The 22,422-nt window shown below is 28.9% G+C and overlaps 1 protein-coding gene across 2 annotated transcripts in view; it reads right to left on the bottom strand.

Annotated features, from left to right (window-relative positions):
- Positions 1–21,809, bottom strand: part of LOC124368768 (ornithine decarboxylase-like) — a 59,285-nt gene extending 37,476 nt beyond the window's left edge. Inside the window, exon 1 of one of the 2 annotated variants that reach the window (XM_046826124.1) lies at positions 21,630–21,809. The gene's annotated coding sequence lies outside the window, so the exon portion shown is untranslated. Of the gene's footprint in view, positions 1–604; positions 742–21,629 lie in introns of those variants that run through there. The other variant, XM_046826133.1, reaches the window with a different exon arrangement.
- Between the last annotated feature and the right edge of the window lie 613 nt (positions 21,810–22,422).

Raw genomic sequence — 22,422 nt, forward strand, 5'->3', positions numbered from 1 at the left:
TGCTATAACCACACACAAAAGTTTCAAAAACTTAATACACTCTTCTAAACAATGTTGGAAAAGACTCAAAACAAATTTACATACATAAAATTGGAAAGATAGCAATGAAAGACTATTCTGAATTTCCAAGGAATCAAGAAAGTACTTATAGTTAACTATAGAATACCAGTAGTTCTGGAAAACTAGGAATACATATTTATTTTTAAAGTCAGAAGTGAAATAACCCCCAAAAGCACTCAGTGGAATTTGTTATAAACATCTAACTCCATTGACACACCAAATCTGTATATAAAAAATCCTATACTATTCATAAAATTTAGATAATACTTCTACAGTTATTTACAACATATTTCAATGAATATTTAATACATAAAATATTGTCCTTTTTTATGCATATAAGTAGGGTGAATTTGCATTTTCGAAATATATTTTCTTTACTTTATCTTTCACTCTATATAAAAAACCATTACAATGTTATTTGAATTCAATATAATATTTCATTGTCTGATATATACACAATTTTTATGTAAAAATGTTAACGAGTCCTCAGTTTAAACATTTTATATGATTAAGACTGCTATGAGAGGTTCTGAAGCCCAAGTACCTTTCAACTCCACTTTCAAAATCAGAAGAAGAAGAGGAAGAAACGGCTGGGGTCGGCTGTGCCCTAGGTACAAAATGGAGCTCGATAGATCGAGCCGTTCTAGACACTCATTCGCAAAGTTGAAAAACTGAGGCAGGCCAGAAGCAGGCCTCTTATATACGTGTTATCAGTGCTCCACCCTGTGCTATCAGGAGTTATGTAACTGGCCGATGGCTGGTGCTGCTATCTGTGACCCCTCTCTGGCAAGGCCAGCTGATCCTGTGTTAATTGACTCTGTACGCCACACTCTACAGTACTGAATAGTCAATGTCATTTATGGTCAAACTGTTCCACATGGCAGATTACCGACTCTGAATTTCATTGGTCTTTTCAACATAATGTATCTACTTCATTAAAATTTACTTAAACCCCCATTACACAAGTTAGATAGGCAGTGGGTAAAAATTAAGTATTCTGAGAAATTACTCAAACAGCCTCATAAGCAACAATTTAAAACAGTTACAAAATACATAAATCGTAAAGAAAAAAACTATTGTCTCTCTTTACACTATAATTAAATGTAATTTATTTATTGTTTTTCCTTTCTCTCTCACACAAATGTATAATAAATGTTGTCATGAGTTAAAAAATTCAATTCAATGGTGTGAGCCTCTGAAAATATCAACTTGTATATAAGTGAGCATTAGCTGCATCCAAAAAAAACTGAATTCTGACCGAAATTTGACAAGCAGATGACTAAAAATAGGCTATTCACACATGTGTTATTCATTAACAAGGATTTTTAGTTTAGTCTCTACAACAAAGGGCTATTACGAAATTTGTCAAAAAAAAATAATTACTTTAATTTTTTATCATATAATATAGTACTAAAAATAAAGTATAATTTATAGATTTAACTGATTAGATACTTAACACAATGAGCAAAACTGCATCTTTCTTCAAGATTCTATGAGGATTTAAAATTTTTCCGAAGAGAGTACTTAATACTGTACCACTACATACTTGGGCAAATAATAGATGACAACCTCACATGGTTTAATTCAAATCAAATTCAGAAGTGGTAATGGATTATGCACAGATGCACGAATAAAACATAAAATATGCCAGTGTCTAATGCCTGACAGTGCATTGGTGTACTTCAACTGAGAAAAGTCCAAGATATTATCAAACGAGTTAGAAAAACAGACAAGAAATACTTTGGACACAGCCTCAATAACTGGCTACAGAACCAACCATTCTACACACCGAAAGAATTTTATGAATGGAAAACCCAACACAACCAAGGTTTTGCTTTTTGTGTTGTATTTTCTGTCACCATTACTAAACTTGAAGTTTACATAAATAAAGATGATTTGGCTTTGACAACATATTATCAGTTGGTGCAGTTCCCTGCCTTATGACAGTACCATTAATAATCATACTCTGATCATCATAATTCATTGTTTTACCTGTCCAGTAATGTGTCTATGACATAATCTGTATTGTAACATTCATGACAATGGCTAATTTCTGACTTTTTTATAAGCCGTCGAATTTTTCAATAATTATTATAAAAAACCGTAAGTTTTTTAACATTAAACATCTAAAAATAACAAGAAGTATGTAGGATTTGCAATTGTGCACACACACAAAATTATTTAAATTGGTTTTTCCAATGCTTTTCTTGTACCCCAAAGGGTACTTAAAAATTTACCTAAACATTAAGTAATTATACGCCCCTACGGAATACACAACAGTCTGAGGTATTTCTTTAATCACAGGCTCATATTTAACAAACCACCAAGACAAACAAAAAAAATATATGCATGTTGTTTTGAATGTGTTAAATAGTACTTAAACAGGGAAAAGACCAGCTGTTTTAAAAAGTGTTTTTCTTCAAATTTAGTTGGTCAACATTTTCTTATTACAAAAATATTAAGAAGGGAATAGAACAATCTTATAACTTTAAAAGGAAAAACACAAAATTACAAGATAAGGCAGCAGAGTAACTGTATACTTCTTGTAAATTCTCATTTCCAAAAATCTTCTAAAATAGCATAGCTGCTTTCCACTACACAAGCACTGATAATTTTTCAATTCGTGTGATTGTTTTAGCATGTATCAAATACATCTCATTCTGTGGAAAATTAAGAATACTTTTAATAATGCATATACACGTATGTATGTATTTTGTAATCTGTAATGTTGTTGTTGATTTCCTCATCAAACAAATATTGTAAGAGATAAACAGCAGTTTTTAGCCTTTTAACACAAGAATGGGTGGGGCACCACCTGAATGCTTAATTTTGGTTGAACATATCTAAATAAGAAATTCCTAACACTTTCAGCTACACATGATGATTCGTGGTAAAGATATTTACATTTACTGTAGAGTAAAACAAACACTTGGGGTTGAAAGTGTGAAATAGCAATACTAGACTATCCAGCCCATATTCAGCCCCATGTGAAGATTCATTGGTAATGATATTTACACTTCCTGTAGAGTAAGTGTATATCTGGCCATATACACATGGAGTGAAGGTATTAATCACCAGGATGTTTCTTAATCCCTTTCTTGTTAATTCATTTACACCTGCATCATCTATCACCTCGTCCATTAACAATTTCTGAACAAAAGCACTGGTTGGCTGTTCTAGGAACAGTTTCATATTTACTCTTTCTACACTTCAATACAGAAAGCCTAGCAAGTCTGTACTTTCATTTCTTACTTTACAAAACTGCTTGATGAATAAGTAGTCACTGATTGTTCAATTACAGACAAAACTTAAAGATTATGATTGTAACGCTCAAGTGGGGATAAAACTTTTAATTAATACCTCTTCAACAGATCAATCAGTATTACATAACTTATTCACAAATTATTGCTATTTGAGTATAAAGTTCTCATAAATGTAGCTTTATTTTACAATTAAATTTTTCTAGTAACTTTCACAATAGATATAACATATAGCAATATATGAAGTTTCAGAGAGAGTAAAAATAAAAAAAGAAAGGTGGTGATGCCGTTTAAACAATGTAAGTCCAACTGCAGATACATAATTATCTTTACTTACAAGATACACAAAAAAACCACCAATCACAGTTATTGAATATGGTCTGTTCTTGCACAGCTTGGCAAAGTTTTAAATAGCCAGGATACTAAACCCAATCTTTTACAAGCCAACATTAACCAACTAGTTTACAATTTGTCACTCACTGCAACACACCTTGGTTATATTTTCATTAAACTTTAATTAATATATACTATGCTAGATACATGCATATACATAAGCAAGCAATAATAAGCTTTTTATCTACAAAAAATAACAAAAAAATGTTACATTGGCTCTTTGCATTAAAAAGATTTTCTAAATTTAAGTTCGTAAAAATACTATTTTTAAGCAGCTCTTTAAAATGTTTACATTTGAAATGCAGTCTTGTTGCAATTAAAATTATCAGTCACCGTAATTTCTAAACTCCTTTAATTAATTTCTAATAGTGACAAATAACTGGAGACATGCAGGTTAACGTAGACTGTCAATGTATTTGCTATGTTTAATCTTTCTAAGATACGAAATATTTCTCAAAATTCCTCCTTTAATATTATCCATATTATTTTACTAAGATTGTATGAGCATCAACATTAAAAAAAGTGAAAAGGAGTCTTTTTTTCACCAAGTGAAATTGCGGTTAAGAAGTCCTCTTTAAAATGTAACCTAAACCAAAAGGTATGTATTAAAAACAATATAACTTTTCTTACAAATTCAATTAGTTAGTCTTTTATAATTGAGGGAAATTATCATGTCTATCAAACTGATCTAATTAATAATCCCATATTTATTATTTTTTCCAAAGACATATTCTAAATTTTATGAGTGATAAAATAATGTATGTTAAAATAATACCAATATAGAAAAATTAAATGATTATAGCATAAACTGTTTTTGAACCCAAAATACAAACATGTCTAAAGTGACAAAAATAATTGAAGAATTTTTCTGAATCCATATAAAGACTCTCAAAAGCATATTTTGGAGGTCTTTCCTATAAACACAGATCTCCAACTACTTTCTTCATTGATACACATCAGATTTGAAAAATATTTGATTGTTCAAACTATTTGTACTCCACCAGAAAGTGCTTTCAACTCGGACTCAATTTTCTCATTAATAGTTTGTCATTGTAAAATAAACTTAAATATATGTTATTTTTACTATTAAAAATGTAATAAATCAGACTTTTTTTGTATAAAGGACAAAAAACACAGATGTTATCATTGTACGTTTTTCCGTTGGCACTTGCATATATGGCGGCATCAAATATTGCTGCGTTCTGTTAACCTTTAACATTTAAATATAATTTTGATACAGAAGTACATCATATTATATCGATGGCTTAAAATAAATATTTCTGCTACTACAGCTGTAGCGTGACCCCAAGCTATTTGAGTGAATTTGTTATGAATAAAATGCTTTAGTTAACAATACATTTCAGTGAACTGTACAGGGGCCCACCCGTTCCAGACTAACTGTTATAAATGACTAGAATAATCAGGGATGTAAATTTTCAGAATCTGGTTATTAACAAATTACTACTAAGAAATCTGAAGAGAATGTTTATTTTAGCATTGTTATCACCGAGGAATTCTGACAAAGTTGCGGGGAGTTTTCCTTCTTCTTTCTCAATGTTTCTTTGATTATCATTCTATCCTCTTCCATAGAGTCAGACGATAACTGTCTCTTCAGATTGCCTTCACCGTCAATGCTTACAACACAGTGCCTTGGGTTTGTGGGTGTTGCCATATAGTTTCTATCAGCGCATTGTGTTTAGAGTTGCAGGTTGAAACTCCAGGAATGGGTGAACCCTCAGGCTTAAAAACTAACAGACCCTACCACAGTTTTCCAAAGCTCAAATCTGACTAGTTTAACTGAGACAAGAATACGCGCATGACTCAGGCTCGTCCATAGCAGCAGAAACTCTAACTGCTCACTGCGCATTTCCTGACCAAGAACTAACGAGGCTGGTCTCAGATCTATATCGGCTCTAGCACACTATTAGAAAGGCACTTTTAAATTAGGACTAGGGCACTCCCAGCTGATGACGAAGCAGAACAATGGGTAGTGGATGGGTAGAAGAAGTGAGGATAAAGATTAGAGAGGAAGAGGCATCATACCCAGAACGTGTAATAAATAAGATATACTATTTTAATGTTATTGTATTTTGTCTTCTGTGAGTCCAAAACAATCATAAAATTACCTTAAAAGGATTAATACAGATATTTTATGTCAATAATTGAATGCACTTTAGACTATAAGTTATACATACCCCCAATGTAGTTTTATAATTTTAAATTCATACAAACCACCCAATGTAGTTTTATAATTTTAAATTCATACAAACCACCCAATGTAGTTTTATAATTTTAAATTCATACAAACCACCCAATGGAGTTTTTATAATTTTAAATTCATACAAACCACCCAATGTAGTTTTATAATTTTAAATTCATACAAACCACCCAATGTAGTTTTATAATTTTAAATTCATACAAACCACCCAATGTAGTTTTATAATTTTAAATTCATACAAACCACCCAATGTAGTTTTATAATTTTAAATTCATACAAACCACCCAATGTAGTTTTATAATTTTAAATTCATACAAACCACCCAATGTAGTTTTATAATTTTAAATTCATACAAACCACCCAATGTAGTTTTATAATTTTAAATTCATACAAACCACCCAATGTAGTTTTATAATTTTAAATTCATACAAACCACCCAATGTAGTTTTATAATTTTAAATTCATACAAACCACCCAATGTAGTTTTATAATTTTAAATTCATACAAACCACCCAATGTAGTTTTATAATTTTAAATTCATACAAACCACCCAATGATTCATACAAACCACCCAATGTAGTTTTAGTTTTATAATTTTAAATTCATACAAACCACCCAATGTAGTTTTATAATTTTAAATTCATACAAACCACCCAATGGAGTTTTATAATTTTAAATTCATACAAACCACCCAATGTAGTTTTATAATTTTAAATTCATACAAACCACCCAATGTAGTTTTATAATTTTAAATTCATACAAACCACCCAATGTAGTTTTATAATTTTAAATTCATACAAACCACCCAATGTAGTTTTATAATTTTAAATTCATACAAACCACCCAATGTAGTTTTATAATTTTAAATTCATACAAACCACCCAATGTAGTTTTATAATTTTAAATTCATACAAACCACCCAATGTAGTTTTATAATTTTAAATTCATACAAACCACCCAATGTAGTTTTATAATTTTAAATTCATACAAACCACCCAATGTAGTTTTATAATTTTAAATTCATACAAACCACCCAATGTAGTTTTATAATTTTAAATTCATACAAACCACCCAATGTAGTTTTATAATTTTAAATTCATACAAACCACCCAATGTAGTTTTATAATTTTAAATTCATACAAACCACCCAATGTAGTTTTATAATTTTAAATTCATACAAACCACCCAATGTAGTTTTATAATTTTAAATTCATACAAACCACCCAATGTAGTTTTATAATTTTAAATTCATACAAACCACCCAATGTAGTTTTATAATTTTAAATTCATACAAACCACCCAATGTAGTTTTATAATTTTAAATTCATACAAACCACCCAATGTAGTTTTATAATTTTAAATTCATACAAACCACCCAATGTAGTTTTATAATTTTAAATTCATACAAACCACCCAATGTAGTTTTATAATTTTAAATTCATACAAACCACCCAATGTAGTTTTATAATTTTAAATTCATACAAACCACCCAATGTAGTTTTATAATTTTAAATTCATACAAACCACCCAATGTAGTTTTATAATTTTAAATTCATACAAACCACCCAATGTAGTTTTATAATTTTAAATTCATACAAACCACCCAATGGAGTTTTATAATTTTAAATTCATTGACTTTGAAGCTGTAGAGAAAAATAATATACTTTTTGAGGTTAACAGGCTACATTGTAGACCCATGTTCATAGGAAGAAAAAGTCTTATTTTGTCCCCTATAATAGGTACCAGAAAGGTTTTACATGTGAGGGTGTTCATAAAAATAGTCTATACTCAAATCACACCATCGCAAAATTAGTACTGGTAAAATTTTGGACAATAACGTACATACAAAAAAGAAATAATGAGCCTGTTGGTTTAATAATTAAACAGGTAATAAGTTTGGCACTAATGCCAATTTTTTTCATGTGTCAAGCAGCACAAAGGTAAATGGGACAAGGAGTCCACCTGGCCTTCTAACATTTGGCAGAGGCATCATCAAGCTCAACCTGATAACTGTGGCCTTGGCACTTGCTCTGCTATACTTAAGATAACAGTATTTCAGTAGCACTAGTTTTTAATCCTTTAATTAAATTATTCTATTGTTAATCCATTTATTGATATTATTAACTCTCATTCCAAAATTAATCAGCTGGTACATTGCCTTTTTTGCTAAATGCTTAACATCTTCAATTTAAACTATTCCATACAATAAAATAGGGGAAGTTGGTATATGTAGTCATTATGTTACATTAAAATACAAAAGGAAATTAATTCTTTGAATTTTGGGTTGATAATTTTTATTTTACATTAACCACTGGTTGGATTCCGTTATGTCACCACATTTCTTTTTTCTCCCAAAACCTTTTTATGCCAAATTAAAAGTATAGAGAAATGGACAATAACAATTTATATCTCATCCTAATCGGGCACGGATAAATCCACTAACAAATTTTTAAGCCTCTTATTGCATGCTACATTTAGTTACTTAAGGAAAATTTTAAAGAAGCAGGGTAACTGAATCTAATCTCTATTTACATTATTCAAACATAACCAATAGAAATTACTATAAATTAATTTTTTGGCTGAATCCAATGAACGGCTAGCTGATGTATAGAATATTGTGCTTCTCCTCAGTAGTGTAGAATGCGATCTTAATAGATGCAAATTATCACCTTCATGTTGTCCACCTAAGATTATTCCTATTGGTGTTAGTAATCAGGAGCAAAATTACAAAAGTAACTATATATCAATATCATCTGAAGGTAGTTTCAACATAGTTAAATAATTCAATTAAGTTTATATTAAATTAGGTTGGTAGACAAAATGTTAGAAAATCTTAACATTATTATGTATTTCAAATTAGTATATCTGAAATAAATTCAATTTATATTATATCATCTTAGTCTCTGACCGATTTTCATATGTTTGTGTCCAAGACTTATTACCCTTTAAGACAATTGGCTTATACAATTTTAAGACATTAAACCATCTACTTTTAATCAACAACTGAAAACAATGTTTTAATTAAAACAACAGTATATTAATACTAGTTTGCTAACATAACAATCACATAAGGTGGAAGAAAATTGTTCGAATTCTTCAATTCATTGTAGCACACAACTAATCAAATTGATTTAGATTATCAATAGATTATCAATTAGCAGTTGAATGTACTCAATATATAGAATGTAGCCTACTCCTAATCAGCAACAAATAAGCAGGAACTAACTACTTTCATTGCATTCAATCAACTATCCCGTAGTTATGATACATGTTTAAAGAAATCAAATGTATTTTATTATCAAAACAGAACTGGTAATGTTTTAATTATTGTCTACTTTAACCACAGCATAAACTTTGCATTGGAACTGTGTGTTGTGGAGGAAGGGGGGTTTAGAGGATATTTCAGAAATGGAAGGCAGTTAATTCATCATTCTATTGAGTAGCAAACCTTAACATACAAACACCATCAATATTAGTTGGACACAAAAAAGCAAAGGATGAAAGGATGACCTTCAATGAGGTTCAAGGACACTGGACAGACTGACTGCTCAGACCAAACACAAGCACATGCCAGTCAAACTGGTTCGCTCTACACTCCTCTTACTCTTCTTGTCATGGGCAGTTGCCTTGGCTACACTCATTTGCAGAGTTTTTAATAGGCTACATAGAATAAAAAAAAACAATTTTAAATAAATAAATAACACTGAATTATGGTGGAAACTGTATATTGTTACTTTGGCAAAACAACTCTTCCTCTAAAACATATGTTGATATTAAAGATTTAAAAATTAATCATTTACTGTCTGGTAATTTACCTGAAGAAACTTTTTAGGTTCAAAAGTGTGTAATAAACTTCCCGATGACACTATACATTTGTAAAAGTGTATACCTATTCTCAAAAAGGGTTAAGCTATGGTTCACTAAATTTGAATTCATTGATCCAATTTTTAAAATACAGGTTTAATTAAATTGTATTTCAGAAATTTGTCTTTATTTATATTTTTTTTTAACTTTTATCTGATTGTTGAACAAAGGTTAGGATTAGCTAGTTTCTATACAGTTGTACTTATTTTCTATTTTTAAGTAAAAGCGGCCTTTAAGTTAAATTAATTTAGAAAAGGAACGTTAAAACTACTTTTGCCTTCTGAAGCTCTAGTATTTTCAAAGAAGAAACATTTATGTGCATTTTTATTTTATTTGAAATATTAATTTTGTACATTTACTTGTAAGATAATCGTAGTTTGTAATTTGTAATTTAATTTCCGAATTTGTAAAAAGATATTGTGTATAATATTGTAAGAATGTTTCTTTGAGAAAATAAATTTATTTTTATTCTTATACTTCGCCATTTAACTCTGGTAGAGTTATGAAAAATCATATTTGAGCATGGTTACTCTTTAATGTATTATAAGAGAATATTTATGTATATGTGATTTGCAATATTTTAAACCATATAATAGACCACACAAAATTAAAATGTCATAGGATTCTTTAAAGCCTGTCATAAAAGATTCATACTCATAGTTTCTAGATTTTAAAGTAAAAGTCATGATTTATTTAGTGTTCAAAATATTTACTGCTTTAATATGATATACAGTGGAAAGGTTCTCTATATATATTAATACATTTTCCAACTGCCCAATGTAATCACAGTTAGAATATTTGCTTGTTCTGTATCAAGAACAACTTACAAAAACTGCACATTTATTTTATGTAAAACAAAAATTGTATCTTTTGTAGATTTTAAATTATATATATATATATATATATATATATATATATGCTGGTCGTATCTTAATTTAAATATGTGATAGGCTATAAAAAATATTCTTTGTTGAAGTTTGTTTTTGACGATGGAAGGATTGTGAAGGAAACAGGATTTTACAGCACATTTGCCATTGTTCAGTGATACAAAAATTCAGTTATAAATACTAATCAGTTAAAATTATTAAGGCAATGATTCAATTAATTTGTTTATTATTTTAAAGCAGTTTTTTGATGATAAACAAGAAGGAAATTATTTAGGTATTTTCTCAAAAATTCCCATGCCTAATTTGGTTTAACTGATTTCTTTTGGTATAAAATATGTTAGCAAGTGTATAATTTACACAAAAAATTAAAGTTATCTTTTATACTACTCAAATTCATATTCTTCCAATTTCTAAAGGTTCAACACAAAGAAGAAAAACTCCTTATACATGTAACAGAAATTAATTTATTTGCAAATGTATATTGTTATTAATTAATATATAATTTTTACACTATCTGTTTAAATTATAAATATTAAAAGAAATTTTTTTGCAGTAAATACAGTTCATATTACTATATTTGACAATTCATCTATGTACTTATGTTGACTGTATCTACTTATATAATCTATCCATATCGTGGCAACTTGTTATTTTCATCTCAATGAGTCTTACCCTGTTATCCTAATAACCCAATTAAAAACTAAAGACATAAATTCATGATGACTATTATAAATATGAACCTTTACACTTGTTTTAGTCTTCCAAAGGCCTACTTCAATATTGTAGGTTATCTCTTTAGTAGTCTTTAGCCAATGGTGTTAGTAATCTGAAGGTCAAGAATCAGAAATAATGAGCCAGTTAAGTAGGTCTTTAGAACATCTTGACAAATATAACTAACAAATATCCTAACTACTACCATTCTCTGCATAAAATCTCAGCCAAATTAGCCTAAATTGCTAACTATGCAACTTTCGTTTAAGTGTTATATTATTTTTGAAAGGGTAATAGGATTCCAGCCTTTTGCCACTATTATAGGGTAACATGTAACAATGTCAAAAGTCTGAATTCTTATCCTTTCCAACCATCCATCTCAATAACAAACTTTAAACAAAGAATATTATATTTATTTGATAGTGAATAGTAAAGCCTTTTAATTTGTCTATTCAATATTCAATAATATAGAATATACTAAGTTTTTTTATTATACACCAAAGTTTGTTATTCAAAACCAACTTTTTTTAGTTTTGGTTTTTCATAAAATATCAGTATATCATAAAAGATGTAGGTAGGTAGGTACATAACGTGATTAAATGCAGCCACAATAAACTATAAAAAATTAATACAACATTTTTATGCTTTTTTAAAAGTAGAAGATAGCACTTTAAAAATAATAGTAACAAAGTAAAAAAGGACCTAACACATCTAAATGAAATGTAAACATTGTTAATATAATTATTAAATAGAAACTTCTAGAAATTATAACTTTGTAAAATGCTTATTTCTGATTAATTTCATATATTGTATAGTATTATCAATATTATTATATTTTGAAATTCTAGTTATATACACATATTAGAACTGACAAAAAATAAAAATGACAAGAACCTGTTATAAATCAAACTAGGATAAGTGGAGTATCTCGTCCCAATTAACTTGACACGAAACCCACATGTTTATCACCATCTGAACTGTTGATTATATCCAAATGTTACAGTGTAATTTCAGATCATTGGGGGCCAACTGACGAACCGTTTATCAACTTTTCAAAAGATGAACCCAAACAGACAGGTCAAGTGGTGGAAGGAAAATGGAACATTAGTTGTGTAATTATCCAATCATACTATGACCTTTATTATATTGTTATGACTTCTCAGAAGGTAATGGAAAGACCACAGTGTTTACAAGCATTTTGTACACTAAACATATCTTTACTGCATCATTGAATGCTTCATTTAATATCTCTAACAAAATGTGAAATAATGAAAACATTATATAGTGTAAGAAATGAAACCTTTATAAAAATGTACAATATAATACGACTGTTATATTCTATTACAGTAGAAAATATCCTTTATATTGGCTTTCACGGACGTATTGCATTATTTTATTTGCAAGTGCCAAAATAAAGCTCTGTTTACTATGTCATGCAGCAAAGTGTATCAATGTATTCAATAACCAGATTGATCTCTCAGATTTATCTTATTAGAGAAAATAGAAAATTTACTTCAACTTTTATATTTATAATATTGGAAAAGATTGTATTTATATATTTTTGTAGTAGAATTGTGTTAAGTTCAATACACAAAAATACCAAATTCAGTTAAAAGATTTGAACTCACCTTTAGCTGATTCACCTTCGAACTGAATTTAGGTAAAATTAAAAAAGGTTAGAAAATGATATTTTTTATCTGAATTTTTATAAACAGTAATCATTAAAGAACAATAACATTTGTGTTTTGTTTGCTTTTTTTATATTTTGAGCGCATTTTCCATCAAAGTAAAAAATTAAAAAATACTGATGATACTTAATATGTGTTAAAATAATAAGGTTATGTGTTATGTGTGTGTAATATTATGTAATGTATTGTGTGTGTAATATTATGTGTTACTATAATAGGGTTATTTACGATAATCAAACAAAAAAGCTAATTTTGATCACATTTAGTGTTTATGAAATTTAAAATTCTTGAACTGTGATAGATAACACACAGATGATTTATTTACAGTAAATCAAATCAAAACATGTATAATTTATTAATATCTCATTAGAAGACTTTTTCACCAATTTATAGTATTCATTTATAAGATTTTTATCCCAATAAAATTTACAATTTCTTTAACATTATGTTACAAATCTAACATGAAAAAATTTAACCCTTACTACTTGTAGTCTATTAAATAGTTGAAATGATATCCATCCAAACAACAACATTGCATAATTCTATTTTAATAAAATATTAAGTTCTCATTTAGTATTAAAATTTAACTGAAACAACATGGTTACCTATCCGTGTGTGTTTGGTCTCACATATTTGGTAGTGTAGCGATTAAGTAATAAAAGTTGTAGTACAGAGCAATTGTGTGCCATAAAAGTTATATTGTCTAATTTAATTACTTTTTTCTCAATACATTTATTATGATATATAAGTATATTTATGTTCATGTTAAAAAAATCTAACATATGTACACTTTTTTTAAGAAATTAAGAGAATAAACAAATAACAGGACAAAGTAATAAATAGGTTGGTGGAAGAAGTTGTTTTAATTTTTCTATACAAATGTATTTCTAAAAACAATCATCATTTATTTTTTCAATTTCATTTACTTTGGGCAAAGTAGTTTTTAATTGGTATCGTAGAACATAAGATTTTTTCACTTGGTTCCTATTCCAAACCAAAGTTCTTATCAAATCTTTTGAAGTATTTAATTTTCTTCCACCATCTAAATGCTGAATTTCAAATAAAAAGATAAAGTATTGATTCTTTTTTTATCAATACCAAACAAATACAAATAGTATTGTTTTTGTCTGGCCTAGTAATCTTGGTTAGCCTTTGGAACCTTATGAGTCACCACCATGAGAATGTCAATCACTGTCAACACTTCACTGTTGACAATAGTGAACACACACAAGAGCTGGGTAAATTTGTTGACATATTACTTATGTTTATTGTCAGAGTCCACAACTGTTTTAAGACTAGTTGGAAAAAAAAAACTTGTTGTCTTTCTACAAAATTGTAAAAATATAAATTTGGTCTCAACATTATAAGTAAATAAACTTGAAATAAATCTATCCATTTTATTTTTACAAAATCTCATTATTTATTTTTCAGAGTTAACATTTTTGCTAAATTATAATTTTGTTACAGAACTTTAAAATTACATTATTCTAGCCTTAAAATTTTCCATTTTCTTTCAGTACAGAACACAAATTGCAATTGAATATTTTTCTAAACTTACACGTAAATACTGTATGCCTGTAAATACTGTATGCCTACACTCGAGAAGGGAGTATTAAAACCTCAAACTTAACAAGGAAGGCAAAACAAGGAAGGAAGCAAGAGAATGTCAGTTAGAAGGTCACAATCAGGAAAAAATCACTAATAAAGCACTAATTGTACTATATAGATTGCTTGCATTTAGTACAATATATTCAATGTTAAAATTAAAGACAAATTTATGAATGTTCCATTAATTGTCTATTAAAATTGCAACCCAGAATTTGTGAAATTGCTGTTGTTTGCCTATTATGCACACTTTCTTCGCTATATTATATATTTTTAACTGTTGATACTAATAATAATTAATATCTTAATTTTATTAGTGAATTTCAGTACAGAACTGCTTTACAAATCGACTCAAGTTAAAAATCCATGCATAATAATAATAATTCTAAAAGTCACAAAGTACACATTTGATTAATACCTTTTAGAGCGCATTTACACTGAGCATAAGACAAGACTTTGACATCAAAAAGCAAGAAAATTGTAATACTTGAGACCAAGTACAAATGACTATTAAATTTTATGAACACACCACACTACATTTCAAGTTGAACTCTTGCAAAAAATCATCCTCACAATAGTAACTGAATATTGTACTTTATATAAAGAAATCGGTTTTCTGTACAACTTATTTTATTAATTTTCGTCTAATATTGTTTCAAAAAATGAAACAGTTTGGTTAATATTTCGGTACTATAATTGATCAAGTGGATAAAAATCCTGTTTTTTATAACAGTAAAAATAAAACAATAATTTGTTTTGTAATTGTTTATTTTATTAATAAATTGCTATTTTCTAACTGCATACCAATTTATTTTTGTCCAAAAATCTATCACAAGCTGTATAGCAATAAACAAGTTTAATATAGGTTAATAATTGAAATAAACTTCAGAGAAAATATATCACATGTGTACCAGATGTTCATTCTATTTCATTTGAACTAGCAGTACAATGTTATTTTAAAGAACCCAAACTGGAGTTTTACAAAAGAATGATTCATCTGCTTTTCCTTCCAACTCTGGCTGTGTAATTTCTTTTCCCACGTGTGCTTAACACACACAGACAAACCAAATAGGCCTATTTCAACATGGGAGCAAACAGGAGACGTGGCGATAACCTGGGTATCTTCTAAAAGATAAGAAGTGTTCTGAGCGGTATAAGGTCCACTGACTCACTCGACTCTGGCCCAGAGTCAATGAATGACCTTTAGCCCAACCGCTGGAGGGATGAGTACTGTGAGTCCTTTGTTTGTGTAAACAGATTTGTCGTTACAATAACATGAGTATACACAAGCAGATAACAAGTGTTCTAAGCGGTAAACGTCAACTGACTCACCCGATATCGGCCTTGAGGCGGCAACGACCTTCCGATGCAGCTGGAAGGGATGAGAACTAAGAACCCTAAATTTGGGTAAACAAAGTTGTCATGACACACTGACCAAAAGTTTGACAGTGTGTATGTTCAATAATCTATAGTGGTATGTCAAGAAACTGGCGTCGGCTTAACCAAACTCAAATTTGTAATTAAGTCACTTACTTAGGTAATACAAACTTTATAAGATTCACTTATTAAACATTTTTGTTGTAAACAAATATTTAGTTTAATTTGATTTTTTAACAACAGTTCTTTCTTGAGCTAAATATAATTCTGAAATAATGTTTGTTTCATCATTTAGTATTTTTTTTTAATTCATAAAAAACATGATCATTTAAGCAAATGGACTACTCAGATGATTTTTTTAGAGAAGCAAAATAAATATAAATAAATTATTGAATAGTTTAAAAGCACTAATTTTTGTATATTGAAATTACTTAATGGATTCCAGAAGAGAGATAATTAAGAATAGATTAACTTGATGAGAGAGCCGTAGATAAAAAAGACTACCACTAATATTGTCTCCTGTCCCCTCTCATAATCTACCCGTGACGTCTATAAATGACTAGGGCGAAGGTCATATTCAATATTGATGTTACAACGGCTTCGCGTAACTTTTTTTGTTGGCTAGATTTTGCATTCGGTATTAGTTTCGCGCCTATGATTTATAATATATATATACAAAGAGTAAACCTTTTGAGGTCTGCGGCACTGTGTTCTACTATAAAAGACCATTATTTTGATGTACATCTCAAACTATGCTCTAATTTAAGATTTTCTTCAGAATCCTTGCGGGCAGTCCCCCTGATAAGATAAAATCCTGACAATTGTATTTTTATGGGTAATATTGATATGCCAAGTTTAATTGCTTTACAAGAAATGGTTAAAAAAGTATTAAACCGTCGTTTGGGGTGGGTTTTTTCTCAAGTCATATATATATATATATATATATATATATATATATATATATATATATATAAAACATGACAATACATATTTTATAAAATCAATTGGGAAAACATCGAATGCGTATTTAAAGCACTACAAATTTAATCTATAATTGAATATTATTTATACATGATTCATATTTTTAAATGTTATTCAAAACTTGCATATTGCAGAAGACGTTAACTAACTACCTTAGTGAGATGGAAAGAACAGACAATATCGTAATTTACAGCTAATATCAAAATAAATTGTTCTATATTACAAAATGAATGGAGAATTATTTGTATTTGTTTATCATACTCACATTATGAAATTTACAATACGGTTACAAAAAGTCATGAACTGGCAGTATTTATCACAGTCCCAAGTTCCGTGTTGGGGAATTTCGGACCGTCACAGGAATCACAGGAATAATAACGTACCGAGATAGGTGATAACGTTTAAAGAATGTTTTAAAGTTATTTGTCAAAAGAACTAAGTTTTATCCATTACACTGGCATTCAAACTTTGTTAAGGGTAATTTGAACAAAGGCTGCAAGGAATGCGCTATATTGTTACGCTCATTGGTTATACCAAGTTATCTGTAATTGGCTTACAAGGCTTATTTATAAAAAGTTCTTGAATTGTAAGCAACTTGTCCCTGAAATTTGATGACTAAATAAGCTTATGTTTAATGGAAATACACCGAATCCTTACAGTATGTAAGAGTTAAAAGTAGAGATAAATAAGATTTTGCTAAAATTATTATAATACGCAACCTTGTTACAATTTCGTGGATTTAGTACCTCTGACCCGGAGCTGTTGCAACGTTAGAACTTTTATTTCACTGTTTCCCATTACTCGTAACCCAATCTCCATGGTGACTGAACTGAAAGCCCACGTACAGCAGCTAGCTAATGCTAACAGCTCCACATGTTGAGTGCGGCAAGCTCCAATCTATTTGTGGTTCACTGACGACACCAACATTTATGAAAAACTTAACTTCTACGGCTTCCTACTTCGGCTTCTTTGTAAATTATAATTAGCACTATTCCCTACAGTGTAAATATCTACTGGGATATTTATATATAAGAGTTACATAATAAGAAAATTAATACAAGTTTTAAACAATTTGCTATTTAATTATATAAGCATACGCAGTAATTAAAGAAAATCAGATTAATTGATCAAAAATAATTGGATACGAAAGAAGAAGCTGAGAGAGCAAGGCAAGTCGAAGGTGGGCATGTGGCAGCTGACGCACGAACTCAGCAGTGATAACGTTATCATGGATAGGAGGGGATCCCAAGTTACGTCAATTATGAGGTCTTTTACTGCACCTTATGTTAATTTACGTATAGCTCTCTGTCATGATATCTGTGGTATACCTATGCTAATCATAATATTTTTTGTTCTTAATTATGGATTACATTTTCCTCACACTTATTAAATCAGTTAAAACTATTCAGATAATTTATTTATAAAAATATTACTTGTTTTATATTAAATACATTAATATAAATTAATAAAAATAAGACAACTTTGTTACTTGCAAATTCTAATTCTAACTAACTGACTTGATGATCCCTAAATGGATTTCATTCACTAAACATATACCAAGTTGTAATTTACTAAAACAGTATTATTATGCACATTTTAGGCTTCTAGATATTAGTTTATATATTTTCACATTTTAAACATTTATTAGCACTTTTTTGGAGAAAAAATACACATTGCATAACACGTTATAGTACTGAACTGGAAAATTATACTGCAAGTACACATAGATTATCAACACTGTAAAATTATTATAAAAATTAATATATTTGTTAAAAATAATACTATAATCCAACCTAGTATTACACTGGCTTCATGAAATGTATACTAGATGATTCTAACTTTCACAGTATTGTATAAAAACATCTAGTAAGAACTGTATGTAACTAACCTCTATTATTCACCACGTATAAAAACAATTTATAAACACGTATAAACATGTTCTACATCAACTAACAGTATGATGAAAATACCTTCAGTTTAAACATAAAAACTGAAACAAAGTTAGAAGATTTAAAATAAGCCGATGAGACATAATTTAGTGTGTTTACCCCCTGCAAAAATGGCACCAAAACTTCAATACTACTTCCAATTGAATGGCATTAATTTTTAACCTTGGTCTGATCAACAATACAAGATTTGTTATTGGACTTTTGATAGTCCATAAATAAAAATAGGCTATATAAATTTAACATTCTACAGAATTTACTATGTAATATAATTATTACATTAATTACTAGGTTATCACACTTAAAACATTTTAAATGTGCCTTTTTATATAGTAAATTGGAACATTTTACTAAATTTTCAAATTTAATCTTACATCAAAATTATTAATATGCCTATCTGAGTGCATGAGCAATAAATGTACGCAGCACGTATTAAGATTATAGAATGGTATTAGACATTCATATGTATTGAATTAATTGATGTAATTATTGTTTAAAAGTTGTTCATTAATGATGTACTACACCTACAAAATATGGTCATGGATCTAAATAATTTATATGCAGTTTAAACTTACCCTACCACGTTGTTTTAGCATCAACTCCAAGTCATCATAGAAATTTTGTATCTACTCATAATTTTGTCCTATTACTCATTTGGAGACATATGAATGGACATGTATAAAAATAGACACGTATGTAAGTGAGCCTATAGGTATGGATTGTGCTGTGATCTGTAGGTATACCAATAACAATTAGGTACATTTAAATTATTCAAATCGGTTACTTGAAAGGAAATTGGTTTTGAAATACGTAATAATGATATTATCAAGAGCTATAACATTCATTTGTGATTAATTCAATTCAATATTAAAATAAAAAATGGTAATTTTATATACTTAAAACAGCTACAACGTAGTTTGGTTCAACATTTTGGTTTTGTTCTGTTCGATAGTTTAGATAATCAGAAATATTGATGATATAATGATCTATAATTTTATGTTCTCTAGCCTATTTTAATTTTTAATTTCTTTTTATATGTCAAATTACAACAAATCTTAGGATTTACCTTACATATGTTTTACATTTTACATCTGATCTCTTCATGAAATTAAATGTTAGGTCATTGTTATCATTGCATACAGCAATCATATCATTACAAGCTAAATCTAATACAATTTTGCTATACAATACAGGTAGTATTTTGTTTCAACTTCCTCCTATAGACTGGAGTTTAAAAACGGAAGAGTCCTTAATTGTTGAAGGTTAGAATCAGAAGACTTTACACATAAAATCTGTACCTACATTTTACCATATGTTAAGAATAGCTGGCAAATTACACCTTCCACACAATAAGCAATAACAGAAAAATCTCAAAATTTCGTTCTGTTGTTCTCTATCAAATTAATTTTAAATGTAACTATGTACAACCTTGTTTTCAGCTGACTAATACTGTTATAAATATTACATAGGCTGTTATGAAATAAAAATACACAAGAATAACATAAAACCTTATTTATGATCCTTAGAACATACCAGACCATCATTAGACTACTACTCTTAAGCGGATTAGAACATTATCTTACGGAACATCAATAATATTTATTAACAAACAGATGTACTTAAGAAAAGATGAATATAATAATTTGGTATCAATTTACAAAATCGTGACCATGGAAAGGTATGTTAATTTTTTTTTCCTGAAAACTACAATTTTTCCTGAAAACAATAGTGAAGAAAAAATTCGTCGGCAACGAAAATCAAAGGAGTTACGATTTTTTGAAATCCTCTGAAAACTCTGTTTTTGACAGTACCTCTGGCAATTTTACTGAAATGATGACGTTAATCCTGTCAACGATGCCTGCCCGCTGCGCAGTGCTGCGCACTGCTTGCTCTTTTAGAAAAAAAAATTAACTCGAGCTTGCAAAAGTCGAATCCCAGATCACGTGATGCCCCTGATCCTTAACCCTCCAAGTGTTGTTCGACAAAATTTTGTCGGTTATTTTCCATTCTTAATGCAATAATGGCCGAAAGGCATCAATATAATACAATGATATACTTTCCCCCCAGTTTATATGCACCTGTGATAATAATACTTGGCTATAAATGCCCAACCCATGAAAAAAAGTCCATTTTTCATGGTCACGGTATTGTAAATAAATACCAATAATTTACCTAATAGTACTATTAGATAGTATTAAAATTTAGTAAATAATATTACCTTCATATTGCGCTTATTGTGTAATACTTGTGCCACAAACCAAACAATAAAATATAGAAAAAGTAACAATTATGAACTTGTTGCAATATCCGTTGTAAATCCTTTTGCTGAACAAATTTGAATAATTAAACTAAACGCAAAAAAGTTATGAATTCCCATATGGATACTGACGTTTGTCTCAAATTAAATTTAAAGAAATTAGCCTACTTTTCAACGTTGTATCTAGGTGTTGATTGTTTACCAAAGTAAAAAATATTGGAAAAATTATAGCCTATTACTAAATTAATTTTACAAATATCAACGAACTTATAAACTAATTCCTGTAAAGAACGAGTAACCAAACAAGCCGCAAAACAAGACTTTTCAAGATAAGGTTATATTATGGTTCCAAAAACACTGAAAAAATTAATAGTATTCATACCTTATTGGAAGGAAGCCACCCTTTCGGCTGGCCCTTGATTAGTTGCGGAATGGTGGAAGATATGTAGCCACTTTAAAATAGAAAAATTTTACGTTTTAAGCGAAACACTCGAACACACCACTTGACACGAACTGAACGGTCTGCCACCATCCAAGGTTCAAATATTAAAGGAAGAATCTACGATTGTAGAGTGCTCTGGTGTAGCAGCTAGCAGAAGCAGACAACAAAACCGTTTACATAGAAATATCAATGAGCAGTACAAACATTGAAATCAATAAAATAGAATTATAACTGACATTTTATTCTATTACGTCGGATAAACTTAAATATGTGATAATAATATGATAATTAGTGGTTATTGGTTTCTCTTAATATTTAAACTACAAAAACTATTTTCTTCGGGGACTATTTAACTGCGCAAATATATCGTCTGCTGCCCAATGAGAAGCAAGAACTTACTTGTTTCAATAAAATTTGCCTGAAAACTATGATTCAACTATATCTAGAAATTTACTCAAACAAATTAATTTGTTTTATATGTTATTGATTTCATATTATTAGTGAAGTTAAGAAATATATTTGGTTATCATCTGTAATTAGGTTTCACTTAAACATTTTATTTTAATTTTCATTTCTAGCCTTGTAAGATGGATATGATTGTTTGATATTTCTAGATTATGAGTATGCTCTTCAGTCTTCATTCCTGCAGAGGACGAGGAAACAATCAATATTTTGTATATTCTACTATTATTATTTAAGTATTTATTTTTTATACATTAAATTATAAACTAAT

The sequence above is a fragment of the Homalodisca vitripennis genome, chromosome 1 (assembly GCF_021130785.1).
Source record: "Homalodisca vitripennis isolate AUS2020 chromosome 1, UT_GWSS_2.1, whole genome shotgun sequence".
NCBI lineage: Eukaryota > Metazoa > Arthropoda > Insecta > Hemiptera > Cicadellidae > Homalodisca > Homalodisca vitripennis.